The sequence below is a fragment of the Lolium rigidum genome, chromosome 2 (assembly GCF_022539505.1).
Source record: "Lolium rigidum isolate FL_2022 chromosome 2, APGP_CSIRO_Lrig_0.1, whole genome shotgun sequence".
NCBI lineage: Eukaryota > Viridiplantae > Streptophyta > Magnoliopsida > Poales > Poaceae > Lolium > Lolium rigidum.
In genome coordinates, this window is record NC_061509.1 from 218,719,032 (window position 1) to 218,734,353 (window position 15,322).

Consider the following 15,322-nt stretch of genomic DNA (forward strand, 5'->3'; position numbering starts at 1 on the left):
GCTTGCACCGCCGGCAATACGCAAATAGATCGTGGAGGTGCGCGGAGGCTCGCCGGTGATGCGCGGGAGGTGCTTCTGGCCGGTCGAGATTCCAGGGAAATCTTGCTTCGCCCGCTGGTCCGTCGACGCCGTTGGAACGGAGACTCACGGCGATGGTTGCTCGGCTCGGCGGCGTCGGATGGTAGGTGAGGAGGGCGAGGAGATGAGGTTGTGGGAGCGGTGAGAAAAAACTGTTACTCTACTTTGACCAAGGCGACGCACAGGGCTTATATGCAGACAAGCAGTAAAAGACAAGCCCAGCGGCTAGACAATGGTATCGGACGAGCCCAACGGCTCTGATGCTCAGAGCGCTCAGTCTCGGCCGGAACCTGCCCGTGCCCTGACGGCGCTGTCTGGATATCAGTGCATGGATCCACTAAATCACAATCTGTCCATGTGGAAAAGATTTCTCCATTCTTAGCACGCATCTTGACAAACACGTGAACGGCAATGATAGCTAGCACTGGAGTAAGGTTACATACCAAAACTTTTGTCTATATATATATATATATATATATAGGGAAACTCTATTAAACACCCTAGGTGCAGAATAAGTAATTCTGCACCCGGGTCGATTTGACGCGCCAAGCCCACCGACTCCGTCGCACCCGATGCGGCCACCAGGTGATGTAATTTCTTTTGTTCCTTTTACGTCGACGGTTATTCCCCCACTTCTGTTCGCTTTTACGAGCTAGCCCAGTCTAATCGAGAGCATCGTGTGCGGCCGGCGGTTCTGGAATTTCGGCGAGCGGCAGCACTGGTGATTGCCGTCTGGGGATTTGCAGCTTCACCGGCGATTGAGGCAGGCGGAGAGCGGCTGCACCGGCGGTTGCGACTTGCGGCGAGCGGCTGCAACTATCGACAGTTTCGGGGCAAGCGGGCGGCCTCGCCCGATGCGCGTCGCTGCGGGAGGCTGTGCGGGCCGCCTCTGCGGCGTGCGCGGCTGTGGGTGGCCTTGTCCCCGACGGCAACAGGTTGCTTGCGCGGCCTGGGCCTGTGGGTGGCCTCGTCCCCAACATCTCGGCGGGTGGCAGCGTTGTTCTGTGAGTCGGCGTGAGCGGATTCGCGTGGGCGGAGAGGGAGTCCACACCACGCCTGGAACCAACGCCGCCGGCTGGAAAAGCAGTGGCTCGCATGCCTCTGAGGCCCGGTGGAATCGAATATGGCATCACATCTGCCTCCGTACCTGAGCGCTCCCCCAGCCTGCAGTTCTCATCCAAGATCCCTGATCTCAAGATTTCCCCCAAAGGTTAGGCCTGAATAATTATTTTGTCTGTGCGAGCAGTCTGGATTGTGAATGACCATGACGTAGATTTTTTTCCATCTTGGTTTTTCATCCAATTCTTTGATATAGTGAATCAGTACTAAGAAAGTTACTTTAGTTGTGCGGTTGACATAGCTGCAAGCAGTGGCTGCAAGAGTGAGTTATCTGGTAGGTAGATCCAGTTGCAAGTACCCTTGTGTTCTGTTTTTGGTTAGATCAATTGGCCGAACATAGCTGAAAGAAGATTCAATTCATGTGTAGTTTCGAGTGCGGACTCCAAATCTCTGTTCCAGCCAGATGGTATGTATCACATTTTTTTTATAAGTTACCACATCGACCTGATGTTTACGGAGCTACAAATTCAAGTTGGATTTATACCAATTAAAAATGGCGTTTGCCTCTTGATACATGGTGAAAGCATTTGGGCATGTTCACTCAATTACCACACGAGATATGTTCTAATATCTCACTGCAGATCCCAGCTGTGTTGATGCCTGAAAAAGAAAACTGCTAAATGTGATACATAATTTACCCTTTCTGTAGTTTAGGAAGAATCAGATGGGTCTCGGGATTAGAGACTTTTTTTATGCTTCGGGTTTAAAGTCTGCCTTGTGTTTGTGAGGGATGAGTTGGGTGATTGGATTCATCTTAAATTCGTCCACTTGGTCTCATTAGTATTCAATTTGATTTTGAAATAGGACCTTTCTTCTAAACAGATATAACGTGATCGTTGAGCTAATATTATGCAAAAGTGATATTACTTGATGCAAAAATTAGGCTATCACATCCACCTCAAAGACTCGCATCCACCACATAGGCCACAGAGTCCGTGACCCTGGCTGCATTCCATCCTCAATAGTAAGGCCATATTGGTATGGAACGCTCGCAAACATCTAGTTTCCTAGCCCATCTTCATTTCAGATGCAATACATCATGTAATTTTGTTGTTTTAGTTGCTACTACCAAGATATTCATGTAGTTGCAAATTCAAGTACAGTTATTTGAATTGCAATGAGGTGGACTGAGTACTCACCCTCGCCCAACCTTTCAGTTTTGGTTGATTTTTTTTGGTTAATATACCCTCAAACTAAGAGTAATATTTTATAACAGATTTTTTGACTGTTCATTCATATCGGGCGTCCTCCATTGTCTGAATGATAGACGTTGCATGTAATTGACTTGCGAGCATAAAATTGTCTTGAACACCGCTCGTACTGTTTGTTTTTTCAGCTATAGCTTCTGTTGAGGAGGAAGATGAACCCATCAACAAGATCATTTCAAACGTTACATGAGATACAATTCTTGGTATGGACTCTGGATCTGCTCTCCATCCGCTAGTTAATGCAGATGCAGCAGGGCAGTTGGACAGCCATAAGACTCCTCGTAGTTTTCGCCCGTTGAGTAATATTTGTCTCGGGTAGCTTCTTTAAAGGTCTCCAGACCAAGGTAAGATTCTGCATTTTCTTTTGATACAAATTCACGGATGGTGTAAGATGTTGATTCTGTGTCCACTTCCTGCGCCCTTTTAATTTCTCATACATGGCACTGAAAACTTGACATATTAGTGGGAGGAATCCCAAAAGCTCACATGTTGGCCACCAAGTAAATTTTGATCGAGACAAGTTGTGCCCTTACCCCTGGTTTTTCAACTTGACAGAATCACAGACTTCAGGGCATTGGTGTCTTCCTGCCCTTGCTGAAAAGCTTGATAGCATAGCTCAATGCTTGCTGGAAGTTCTACAAGTATTCAGCCATTTTGAGTAGTTTCATATTGCACTGCATCTTGGGCAGTCACCAGATGTACTTGGACATGCCCCAGCTTAAACCGAACAAGCTGCACCACCTCTTTAAAATTTACATTTTGGAGAGTCATGTACATGTTTTTCTTGGAACCCCTCAGTACCTATTAATTCATGTTCTAGCTTTCTCTGCGATCTGAATGACCTCAATATTTTCAAGATTGATCTGCTAACAAATTTTACTTTTAAATTCATCCCTGTCATACATAGTTTTCTCATATGAACTCGGAAGTCTATTATTTTCTCATACAAATTGTGTAAGTATGTTAGGTATACGTACCGGCAAAGTTGCAGTTTTTTATTACCTAGAACTATTGAGGCTGATTCGCCAGCAGTTCATGTTCATTGCAAATTTTTAACCAACATAACCCGCTTTATTACAGGATTTCCTGCCCCTGTCGCTGGAGTCTCCTTCATGTATATGGCGGCGATGCTCTCTTCATTTTTTCGGATGCAAGGGGTGTTCCCTGGGATTTCACTTCAAAAAAGTATGCAAGTAGATTGATAACAGTTTATCAATTAGAAGCCAAACAAAAGATGGCATTACATCTACGATGGAATAAAGATGGGCATCTTGGTGGTTCGGCCATGATGTCGATGGGTTGTCACATAGGGAGTGTTTCAGCGTCGCAGGTGGGTTTTGTGACTTGTTTTGTGTGATAGTTGTACCAATATGTATGTTAAATTTCAAACCGTGAGATGTTCAATATTGTGTTTCAGTGGCATAACACGGGCATATTTTTCTAGTACTCCCTCCGGTCCTATTTAATTGACTCAGATTTAGTATAAAGTTGTGCTAAATCCGAGTCAATTAAAAGAGACCAGAGGGAGTATGATGCAAGAACAAAATTTGGTATCATGCTTTTTGTTATTTAAGAAATCAAGATGCCATCAAGATCACATAATAATGGCATCTTGTATCACACGAACATCCATGAATGGTAAGTGCGATTTTTTCTCATGAATCGTAATATTCGATCGAACGTGATTTTGCTTGGAGGTGAATAGGATAAGGAGCATAAGATAGCCTTATTTTATATGTTGTTGGCCCATGGAGCTACCGGTGGCTTGGCTTCCTCTAATTCTCTTACGTTGGCCCTACATTTTCTTACCTCACATGCGCCTTTGGAACTAGCTCCGTCAAAACTTTACGTCGCATATCATGCTGTGTGAGAGCATAAGCGTGCGGGCCGAGAGTTTATTATGTCACATGCAACTTTCTTACGACGCCAGGAGTTTGGCCCGGGCGGGCTCGCTGGCTGCGCAAGGCGCGGCTCGGAACGGAAGCCTGGGTGCAGAATATATATATACTCAATTGGGGCACCTAGGAGCATGGGCACCAAACGTGTATTTCGTACATACCTGGAGTGTACGTGTCTAAATTACACATACCTAAGGTTTACATACCTAATATATACACATACAAGTTACACATACCTAACATTTACATACTTAACATACACACATGCAAGTTACACATACCTAACATATATATACACGTATCAGTGTACGTACACCTTAGGTATGCAATACCTTAGGTATGTATCACTTAAGTATGCATATCTTAGGTATGTATACCTTAGGTATGTGTAACTTAGGTATGTATACCCTCAGGTATGTGTACTACAAAGCAAAAACACGCGTATCTACGTATGGTGCCCGGGCACCTAGGAGCACCGGTTAATTTACCTATATATATATATATATATATATATATATATATATATATATATATATATATATATAGTGCAGGCAATGAACGAGATGGGGTAGAAATAAATCACTTACGAACGTAGCAACCGATGATAGATTTGTCGAGCTCGCGCAGATTGAGCAGCTGGAACAATTCACTCGGATGAATTGTTACATAGTAATGTTTGAAGTGATGCTCATGTCTAACTTCCGCATAAATATAATCTTTGCCGGCGTTAGTTTTTATGTAACTCTTGTACCAAAGTAGCAGATTTCTCATTTGTGGAGGTTGATCCTCTTCCTGCGCAGGCTCGACGAGAGGCCCATTCGGCACATATGTAATTACTACCTCACTCATTGGCGCCTCCTCAAGGCCTAACACTACACGAAGAGTCATACCCATCTGGTCCGCTTGTTCTCTGGCACCCGTTACAGTCATTCCCTGTGCTTCCGCAGCTGCTATGATTGTGGGGTCCATTAGTTCAGCATCCGGACCGGCGGCTTTCACTATGAGCGGGGGGATCGATTGTTTACTTTGTTCCCCTAGCTGGGCAACTCGTTTCCCGCTTTTTTTACTTTCTAATTCTTTCTCGGCCTCCTCCAAGGCTTTCTTCTCCTGCTTTTCCGACAATTCTTTCTTGTCCTTCAACATGAGTGCTTGCCTACGAAGTTCACGTGCATAGTCGTCAGGCAAATTCTTCGCGGCTTGGGACGGTGTGCTCAAAAATGACTTGGCCCACTTCTTGTCCTTCTCAGAAAATACTGGCTTGGGCTCGGGCTCTCTTTTCGCATTCACATCCGCCTTCCATTTCTCATACTGAGCAGCCGCGGCCGCGTCAGTTTCCTCGGCACTATGTTCCCAAGGCCTTGTGGGGAGAGGCTTCAGTGATGGCTCCGGTACCTTTGTGGTCTTAGGTACATAAGGGTCCGGGTTAATAGTCCAGGACTGCTTCTGCTTCTTCGCCGGAGGTGGATTGGGGGCGGCGTGCGCTACCAGCCCGAGGCGGACCGGGGGCGGCGTTTGCTTACCCGCCGGAGGTGAATTGGGGGGCGGCGTTGGCTGACGTGAAGGAGGTGTAGGTGAAGCACCACCACCACCACCGCCACCGCCACCACCACCACCGGAGGGGGGGTGGACTTGTTAGCCTTGGCGCCTCGCCTGGAAACACTATGTACTTCTTTTTCCATAGAATGAACTGGCGCTTGACATTCCCAAGTCTTCTCTCCCCTTCGGGTGTAGCAATGTCAATCTCCAGGTCCTCAGACCCTGGGACTATGTCCTCCACTGTGACACGAGCATAGCCATCTTGAATGGGGTTGTTGTGGTGGAGTGCTCCGGGTAAACATGGTAAAGCACTGCCGATGGCTACCTTCATGGAAATGTTCCCCATTGGATAATGTAGATGACATTCTTTCATCTCCTTTACATCGTCCACGGGGTAGCGAGGAGGCTCCGGTGCAGTAATATCGATCGTCGGTGCATTAGCAGTAGCCGACGGGGCCTTCGTGGAAGCCACGCTGCTTCTCCGCTGCTGGCATCCGAGATCCGCTGGATAATCTTCACGCGTCCCAGTACGCCGATCTTTCTTGTACTAGTATATTCAGGGTTTTCTTCATCTCATCGAATTTCGATGCCAACCGCGCCACAACATCTGCATCCCGATTCATCTTTCTCTTACGGCTTCTGTAACCGTACGGGTCATCGTCCTGGGAGAACCCTACTTTCCACGGAATGACGCCTTTGCCTCGTACACGTCCTGGGTGTTCAGGATTCCCGAGGGCTTTTGTCAGTGCGTAATTCTCTCTGTTGAACTTGATCGTCCCCTCTTGAGCATCCCTCATTGCGTCAATAAGGGATTGGGTGGGTTCAAACGCTTTGTTCCGGTGAACACACACCCCTGTCTCCGGGTGTAGCGTTCCCCCATGCCCATACCACCAGCTTTTGGCCCTTGGGTCCCATCCCTCTGTACCTAGAGGGATTCCTCGCGCCCTCAGGTCGTTCTCCATCTTCTCCCACTTAGGCTCCGAAAGGCGATACCCTCCTGGCCCCATAATATGATTGTACTCTTTCTTAGCCGCATTTTCCTTATTTTTTTTTCGAGATTTCAATGAACTGCTCCGATTTCTTTTGCCTCACAAATTCTGGCCAATCATATTTCAGTTTCTCATATTGTCCTTTGAAATCCGGAGTCTTGTTCTTGTTGACATAATCACGGGCTAGATTTTGCTTGAATTTCCAGAATGCGTCGGCCATCTTATGAAGAGCGAACTGTTTGACTAGCCTCCTCCTCTCCTTGTTTTCCGGAATCTCGATACCGAATTCATCGAATTTGTTGTATTCCGGAGGTAGAACGAAATGTTCCATAAGCTTTTTCCAGCAATCTTTTTTTGTTCTCTTGTCGACAAAACTGAAACCAAGACGTGCCTTCTTTGGCTCATTCCACTCCTGGAGGGTGATCGAGACGTTGTCTCTAACAACGGCTCCGCATTGGTTGATAAACTTGGTGGAGAACTTTTGGGGCTCCAGCGGCTTGCCGGTTGCACTGACAACCTCGATGGTATATGTTTCTCCTGGTTTCAGCTTCTTGGTTGCGCCACGCTTTGATGACGTACTCGATTTTTTCGACGAGCCGAGGGCTAAAATAAGAAAGAGAGTCGCGCGCGTTAGTACACACATATTTATTCAAATCAGTAAGTTTGTATCACCAGAGGCTCAATGTATATATATACCTCGCCGGAGGTGGTTGCTACTTGCAATTGAAGATCGTCGTTTATCGACGGTTGACCTCCATCGACAATGTTCGTTTCTTCGTCATCATCTCGCTGACGGCCTTCATCTTCACCGTCAAGGTTCAGAAAAGAAGAGATATCCTCTTCTTCATCTTGTTCGGTCGGCACATAAAGAACATCGCTGTTTATGAGGCCCATTATATGTTCTTCAGCTTCCGGATCATAGTTGGCCATAATCGGGTCAGCTCTATCGTCCGCCATATGTCGGTCCCGAAAACATGTAGTAAAAACTAATCAATTGTGTATATGCCAGCATTATCACATCTCTTCTACATATAAAGAGAGAGGGCGACGAGGGAGGCGAGAGGGGGGACGCGTATTAGATGTGTATATGCGGACGATCGACCTCGCCTCGTAGTGACCGCGTGACCGAGAGACCGGTGGCGGTGGCAAAAGGGCGGTGGCGAAAGGGCGGCGGTGGCGAAAGGGCGGTAGCGAAAGGGCGGTGGCGGTGCCCAGACAACACACATAACCCTCGCCGCCCCCTCTCGATCCCAAAAAAAAACACCGCGCGTATACGGAGGGGGCGACGAGGGGCTCGCTGCCCCCTCCATATACGCGCGGTGGTTAAGTCAAATTTTAGTTAAGTCAAAAAAATTAAGACAAAATTTTTATGTCAAATTTGAGTTCTTTTTTAAGTGAAATTTTAGTTCATTTTTTAGACAAACTTTTGTTAAGTTATTTTGTTAAGTTATTTTTGTTAAATTTTGTTAAGTTATTTTTTGTTTTAAAATTTTGTTATGTTAAAGTTTTTGTGAAGTTCAAATTTTGTTAAGTTAAAGTTTTTGTGAAGTTAAATTTTTTGTTAATTAAATAAAAAAAGGGAGATGGAGGGGGCGCCGCCCGTGTACTGTGCGTGGCTCGCGCCCCCGGCCTCCTCGCTGTGTGTGTGTTGGCGGCAGCGCCTGCGCTGGCGGGGAAGAAGAGCGGCGCGCCGCCGGGGAAAGAGAGCAGCGCCGGCGGGGAGAGCGCGTCGGCAGCACGTACGTCGACTGTGGCATGCGTGGCGACGGCGTCGAGGGGCGGCGCGCGCGGCGGCAGTCGGCGAGATCGAGTCCGGGCGCGGCGACGACGTCTGGTGGCGCGGCGACGACGTCTGGTGGCGCGGCGACGATGACTGTGGCGCGGCGGCACGGCGACGGCGTCGAGGGCGCGGCGGTTCGGGCGCGGCGCTTTTATACTTGGCGACCTTTAGTCGTTAGTCGCGGTTGGCCAGGCCAACCGCGACTAAAGGTTTTTTTCAAAATTATTTTCATTTCAAAATGTTAGAAATACAAATAATTTATCAAAAAATTCAGAAAAATGAAACTAATTCAATTCAAAATTTTAAAAATACAAATAATATATCAAAAAATTCAGAAAAATAAAACTAATTCATTTAAAAATGTTAGAAATACAAATAATATATCAAAAAATTCTGAAAAATAAAAATAATTCAATTCAAAATTTTAAAAATACAAATAATATATCAAAAAATTCAGAAAATAAAACTAATTCATTTCAAAATGTTAGAAATACAAATAATATATCAAAAAATTCAGAAAATAAAACTAATTCAATTCAAAATCTTAAAAATACAAATAATATATCAAAAAATTCAGAAAAATAAAATTAATTCATTTCAAAATGTTAAAAATACAAATAGTATATCAAAAAACAAAGAAAAGTAAAACTAATTCAATTCAAAATGTTAAAAATACAAATAATATATCAAAAAAATCAGAAAAATAGAACTAATTCATTTCAAAATGTTAAAAATACAAATAATATATCAAAAAATCAGAAAAATCCAATTTCTTCCCTCATCTATCTTCCCGCCCCCGCTTCCCACCAGTTCTTCCCGGCCACCTCTATCTTCCCATAAGTTCTTCCCGGCCTGTCTTCCCGCCAGTTCTTTCCCGCATGTGTCTTCCCGCCATTTCTTCACGCCTCTGTCTTCCCGCCTCTGTCTTTCATGGGCTTGCAGGAAAAAATTCCGAGGCGCAACTTCCGAAGATGCCGTAGGGCGTGTGAACCTACGACATCTTCGAGAAGCTACGCCACGGGAGATTTTCCAACCCTTTACCCAACACTGTTAGAGGAGATGGAGTCTTTCACGGGCTTGTAGGAAAATTTTCCTGAGGAGCAACTTCCGAATATGCCGTAGGGCATGTGCACCGACGACATCTTCGAGAAGTTGCGCCATGGGAGATTTTCCAACCCTTTACTCCATCCATGGGGATGAAACTCTCCCTACCTGCTAGGTTGGCTTGTTGGTCTGCTTGCCAAGGCGTATCGATGCTCCTTTTATAGGCACGACGCCGCTTCTGCTTTGTCTTGTTCCTCCGACAGGGCGTCGTGCGCTACATGCTTTATCTCATCGAGCAGTGCGTCCACCTGATGACGCGTATAGCACACGCCCGTTGGGAACCCCAAGTGGAAGGTGTTATGCGTACAGCAGCAAGTTTCCCTCAGTAAGAAACCAAGGTTTATCGAACCAGTAGGAGATGAAGGCCACGGGAAGGTTGTTGGTGAAGGAGTGTAGTGCGGCGCAACGCCAGGGATTCCGGTGCCAACGTGGAACCTGCACAACGCAATCAAAATACTTTGCCCCAACGTAACAGTGAGGTTGTCAATCTCACCGGCTTGCTGTAAACAAAGGATTAAATGTATGGTGTGGAAAATGATGTTTGTTTGCAATGAGCAGCAGAGAACAATGATTGCAGTAGATTGTATTCAGATGTAAAAGAACGGACCGGGGTCCACAATTCACTAGTGGTGTCTCTCCAATAAGAAATAGCATGTTGGGTGAACAAATTACAGTTGGGCAATTGACAAATAGAGAGGGCATAACAATGCACATACATATCATGATGACTAATATGAGATTTACTTATGGCATTACGACAAAGTACATAGACTGCTATCCAGCATGCATCTATGCCTAAAAAGTCCACCTTCGGGTTAGCATCCGCACCCCTTCCAGTATTAAGTTGCAAACAACAGACAATTGCATTAAGTATGGTGCGTAATGTAATCAACACAAATATCCTTAGACAAAGCATTGATGTTTTATCCCTAGTGGCAACAACACATCCACAACCTTAGAACTTTCTATCACTGTCCCAGATTCAATGGAGGCATGAACCCACTATCGAGTATAAATACTCCCTCTTGGAGTCACAAGTATCAACTTGGCCAGAGCCTCTACTAGCAACGGAGAGCATGCAAGATCATAAACACCACATATATGATAGATCAATAATCAACTTGACATAGTATTCCATATTCATCGGATCCCAACAAACACAACATGTAGCATTACAAATAGATGATCTTGATCATGATAGGCAGCTCACAAGATCTAAACATGATAGCACAAGAGGAGAAGACAACCATCTAGCTACTGCTATGGACCCATAGTCCAAGGATGAACTACTCACACATCAGTCCGGAGGCGATCATGGTGATGTAGAGACCTCCGGGTGATGATTCCCCTCTCCGGCAGGGTGCCGGAGGCGATCTCCTGAATCCCCCGAGATGGGATTGGCGGCGGCGTCTCTGGAACTTTTTCCGTATCGTGGCTCTCGGTAATAGGGTTTTCGCGACGGAGAGTTTAAGTAGGCGGAAGGGCAGAGCCGGAGGAGGCACGGGGGCCCCACACCATAGGCCGGCGCGGACCCCATGCTGGCCGCGCCGCCCTATGGTTAGGGTGCCTCGTGGCCCCACTTCGTATCCTCTTCGGTCTTCTGGAAGCTCCGTGGAAAAATAAGACCCTGGGCTTTCGTTTCGTCCAATTTCGAGAATATTTCCTGTGTAGGATTTCTGAAACCAAAAACAGCACAAAACAGGAACTGCCGCTTCGGCATCTTGTTAATAGGTTAGTGCCGGAAAATGCATATAAATGATATAAAGTGTATATAAAACATGTGAGTATTGTCATAAAAGTAGCATGGAACATAAGAAATTATAGATACGTTTGAGACGTACCAAGCATCCCCAAGCTTAGTTCCTACTCGCCCTCGAGTAGGTAAACGATAACAAGGATAATTTCTGAAGTGACATGCTATCATAATCTTGATCAATACTATTGTAAAGCATATGAGATGAATGAAGTGATTCGAAGCAATGGTAACGACAATGATTAAACAACTGAATCATATAGCAAAGACTTTTCATGAATAGTACTTTGAAGACAAGCATCAATAAGACTTGCATAGGAGTTAACTCATAAAGCAATAGATTCTTAGTAGAAAGTTTTGAAGCAACACAAAGGAAGATATAAGTTTCAGCGAGTTGCTTTCAACTTCAACATGTATATCTCATGGATAATTGTCAACACAAAGTAATATGATGAATGCAAATAAGCAAGTATGTAGGAATCAATGCACACAGTTGACACAAGTGTTTTCTTCTAAGATAGAAGGAAGTAGGTACTCAACATAAAGTAAAAGAATGGCCCTTCGCAGGGGGAAGCATGGATTACTATTTTTGTGCTAGAGCTTTTATTTTAAAAACATAGAAACAATTTTGTCAACGGTAGTAATAATTCATATGTGTTATGCATAAGACATCCTATAAGTTGCAAGCCTCATGCATAGAATACCAATAGTGCTCGCACCTTGTCCTAATTAGCTTGGATTTACATGGATTATCATTGCATAACATATGTTTCAACCAAGTGTCACAAAGGGGTACCTCTATGCCGCATGTACAAAGGTCCAAGGAGATAAATCGCATTTGATTTCTCGTTTTTGATAGATCTCAACTAAGGACATCCATACCGGGACAACATAGAAAACAGATAATGGACTCCTCTTTAATGCATAAGCATTCAACAACGAGATAATATTCTCATAAGAGATTGAGGATTAATGTCCAAACTCGAAACTTCCACCATGATTCATGGCTTTAGTTAGCGGCTCAATGTTCTTCTCTAACAATATGCATACTCAAACCATTTGATCATGATAAATCACCCTTACTTCAGACAAGACGAACATGCATAGCAACTCACATGATATTCAACAAAGGTGTAATATAGTTGATGACGTCCCCAGAAACATGGTTACCGCTCAACAAGAAACTTATAAGAAATAAGATACATAAACTACATATTCTTTACCACAATAGTTTTAAGGCTATTTTTCCCATGAGCTATATATTGCAAAGACAAGGAATGAAATTTTAAAGGTAGCACTCAAGCAATTTAATTTGGAATGGCAGAGAAATACCACATAATAGGTAGGTATGGTGGACACAAATGGCATAGGTTTTGGCTCAAGGTTTTGGATGCACGAGAAGTATTCCCTCTCGGTACAAGGCTTTGGCTAGCAAGGTTGTTTGAAGCAAACACAAGTATGAACCGGTACATCAAAACTTACATAAGAACATATTGCAAGCATTATAAGACTCTACACTGTCTTCCTTGTTGTTCAAACACTTCACCAGAAAATATCTAGACTTTAGAGAGACCAATCATGCAAACCAAATTTTAACAAGCTTTATGGTAATTCTTCATTAATAGGTGCAAAGTACATGATGCAAAAGCTTAAACATGATCTATTGAGCAAAAAAATTGCCAAGTATCAAATTATTCAAGACCATATACCAATTACCACATGAAGCATTTTCTGTTTCCAACCAAATAACAATGAACGAAGCAGTTTCAACCTTCGCCATGAACGTTAAAAGTAAAGCTAAGAACACCAGTGTTCATATGAACGAGCGGAGTGTGTCTCTCTCCCACACAAAGAATGCTAGGATCCGATTTTATTCAAACAAAAACAAAAATAAAAACATACGGACGCTCCAAGTAAAGCACATAAGATGTGACGGAATAAAAATATAGTTTCACTAGAGGTGACCTGATAAGTTGTCGATGAAGAAGGGGATGCCTTGGGCATCCCCAAGCTTAGATGCTTGAGTCTTCTTGAAATATGGAGGGATGAACCACGGGGGCATCCCCAAGCTTAGACTTTTCACTCTTCTTGATCATATTGTACATCCTCCTCTCTTGATCCTTGAAAACTTCCTCCATACCAAACTCAAAACAAGCTCATTAGAGGGTTAGTGCATAATCAAAAATTCACATATTCAGAGGTGACATAATCATTCTTAACACTTCTCGACATTGCCCAAAGCTACTGAAAGTTAATGGAACAAAGAAATCCATTCAACATAGCAAAAGAGGCAATGCGAAATAAAAGGCAGAATCTGTCAAAACAGAACGATCCAGTAAAGACGAATTTTTAGAGGCACTTAACTTGCTCAGATGAAAAATCTCAAATTGAATGAAAGTTGCGTACATATCTGAGGATCACTCATGAAACTTGGCAGATTTTTCTGAGTTACCTACAGAGAGGCCTACTCAAATTCGTGACAGCAAGAAATCTGATTCTGCGCAGTAATCCAAATCTAGTATCAACCTTACTATCAAAGACTTTACTTGGCACAACAATGCAATAAAATAAAGATAAGGAGAGTATTATCAAGAGATGAAGCATCAACATCATAATTTGTTCTAGAAATAGAATCAAAAGGTAACTTCATTCTCTTTCTAGGGAAGTGTTCCATACCTTTCTTGAGAGGAAATTGATACTTAATATTTCCTTCCTTCATATCAATAATAGCACCAACAGTTCGAAGAAAAGGTCTTCCCAAAATAATGGGACAAGATGCATTGCATTCAATATCCAAGACAACAAAATCAACGGGGACAAGGTTATTGTTAACCGTAATGCGAACATTATCAATTCTCCCCAAAGGTTTATTTATAGAATTATCAGCAAGATTAACATCCAAATAACAATTTTTCAATGGTGGCAAGTCAAGCATATTATAGAGTTTCTTAGGCATAACAAAAATACTTGCACCAAGATCACATAAAGCATTACAATCAAAATCATTGACCTTCATCTTAATGATGGGCTCCCAACCATCTTCCAACTTCCTAGGAATAGAAGTTTCAAGTTTAATTTCTCTTCTCTAGCTTTTATGAGAGCATTTGTAATATGTTTTGTAAAGGCCAAATTTATAGCACTAGCATTAGGACTTATAGCAAGTTTTTGTAAGAACTTAATAACTTCAGAGATATGACAATCATCAAAATCTAAACCATTATGATCTACAGCAATGGGATCATTGTCCCCAATATTTTGAAAAATTTCGGCAGTTTTAGCAGTTTCAGGCAGTTTTGCACGCTTTGCATTAGGAGTACAAACATTGCCAACACCAATTATTTTACCATTGATAGTAGGAGGTTTAGCAACATGTGAAGCATCAACATTACTAGTGGTGGTAATAGTCCAAACTTTAGCTACATTATTATCTTTAGCAAATTTTTCTTCTCTTTTCCACCTAGCATGCAATTCAGCCATCAATCTAATATTTTCATTAATTCGAACTTGGATAGCGTTTGCTGTAGCAAATGACTTAATATCTTTAGTTTCATTAGGCATAATTTTCAATTTTAAAAGATCAACATCAGCATCAAGACTATCAACCTTAGAAGCAAGAACATCAATTTTACCAAGCTTTTCTTCAACAGATTTGTTAAAAGCAGTTTGTGTACTAATAAATTCTTTAAGCATGGTTTAAAGACCAGAGGGTACACTCCTATTATTGTTGTAATAATTACCATAAGAATTACCATAACCATTACCATTATTAGAAGGATATTGCCTATAGTTGTTACTAGAATTATTCCTATAAGCATTGTTGTTGAAATTATTATTTTTATTGAAGTTCACATCAACAT

The 15,322-nt window shown here is 43.2% G+C and overlaps 1 long non-coding RNA gene across 1 annotated transcript; it reads left to right on the forward strand.

Moving 5' to 3' along the window:
- The first annotated feature begins 1,099 nt into the window (after positions 1–1,099).
- On the forward strand, positions 1,100–3,588 carry LOC124688152. The gene is made up of 3 exons (XR_006998440.1): positions 1,100–1,288; positions 2,534–2,749; positions 3,486–3,588. It is a non-coding gene; the product is annotated as an uncharacterized LOC124688152 (long non-coding RNA).
- The last annotated feature ends 11,734 nt before the right edge of the window (positions 3,589–15,322 follow it).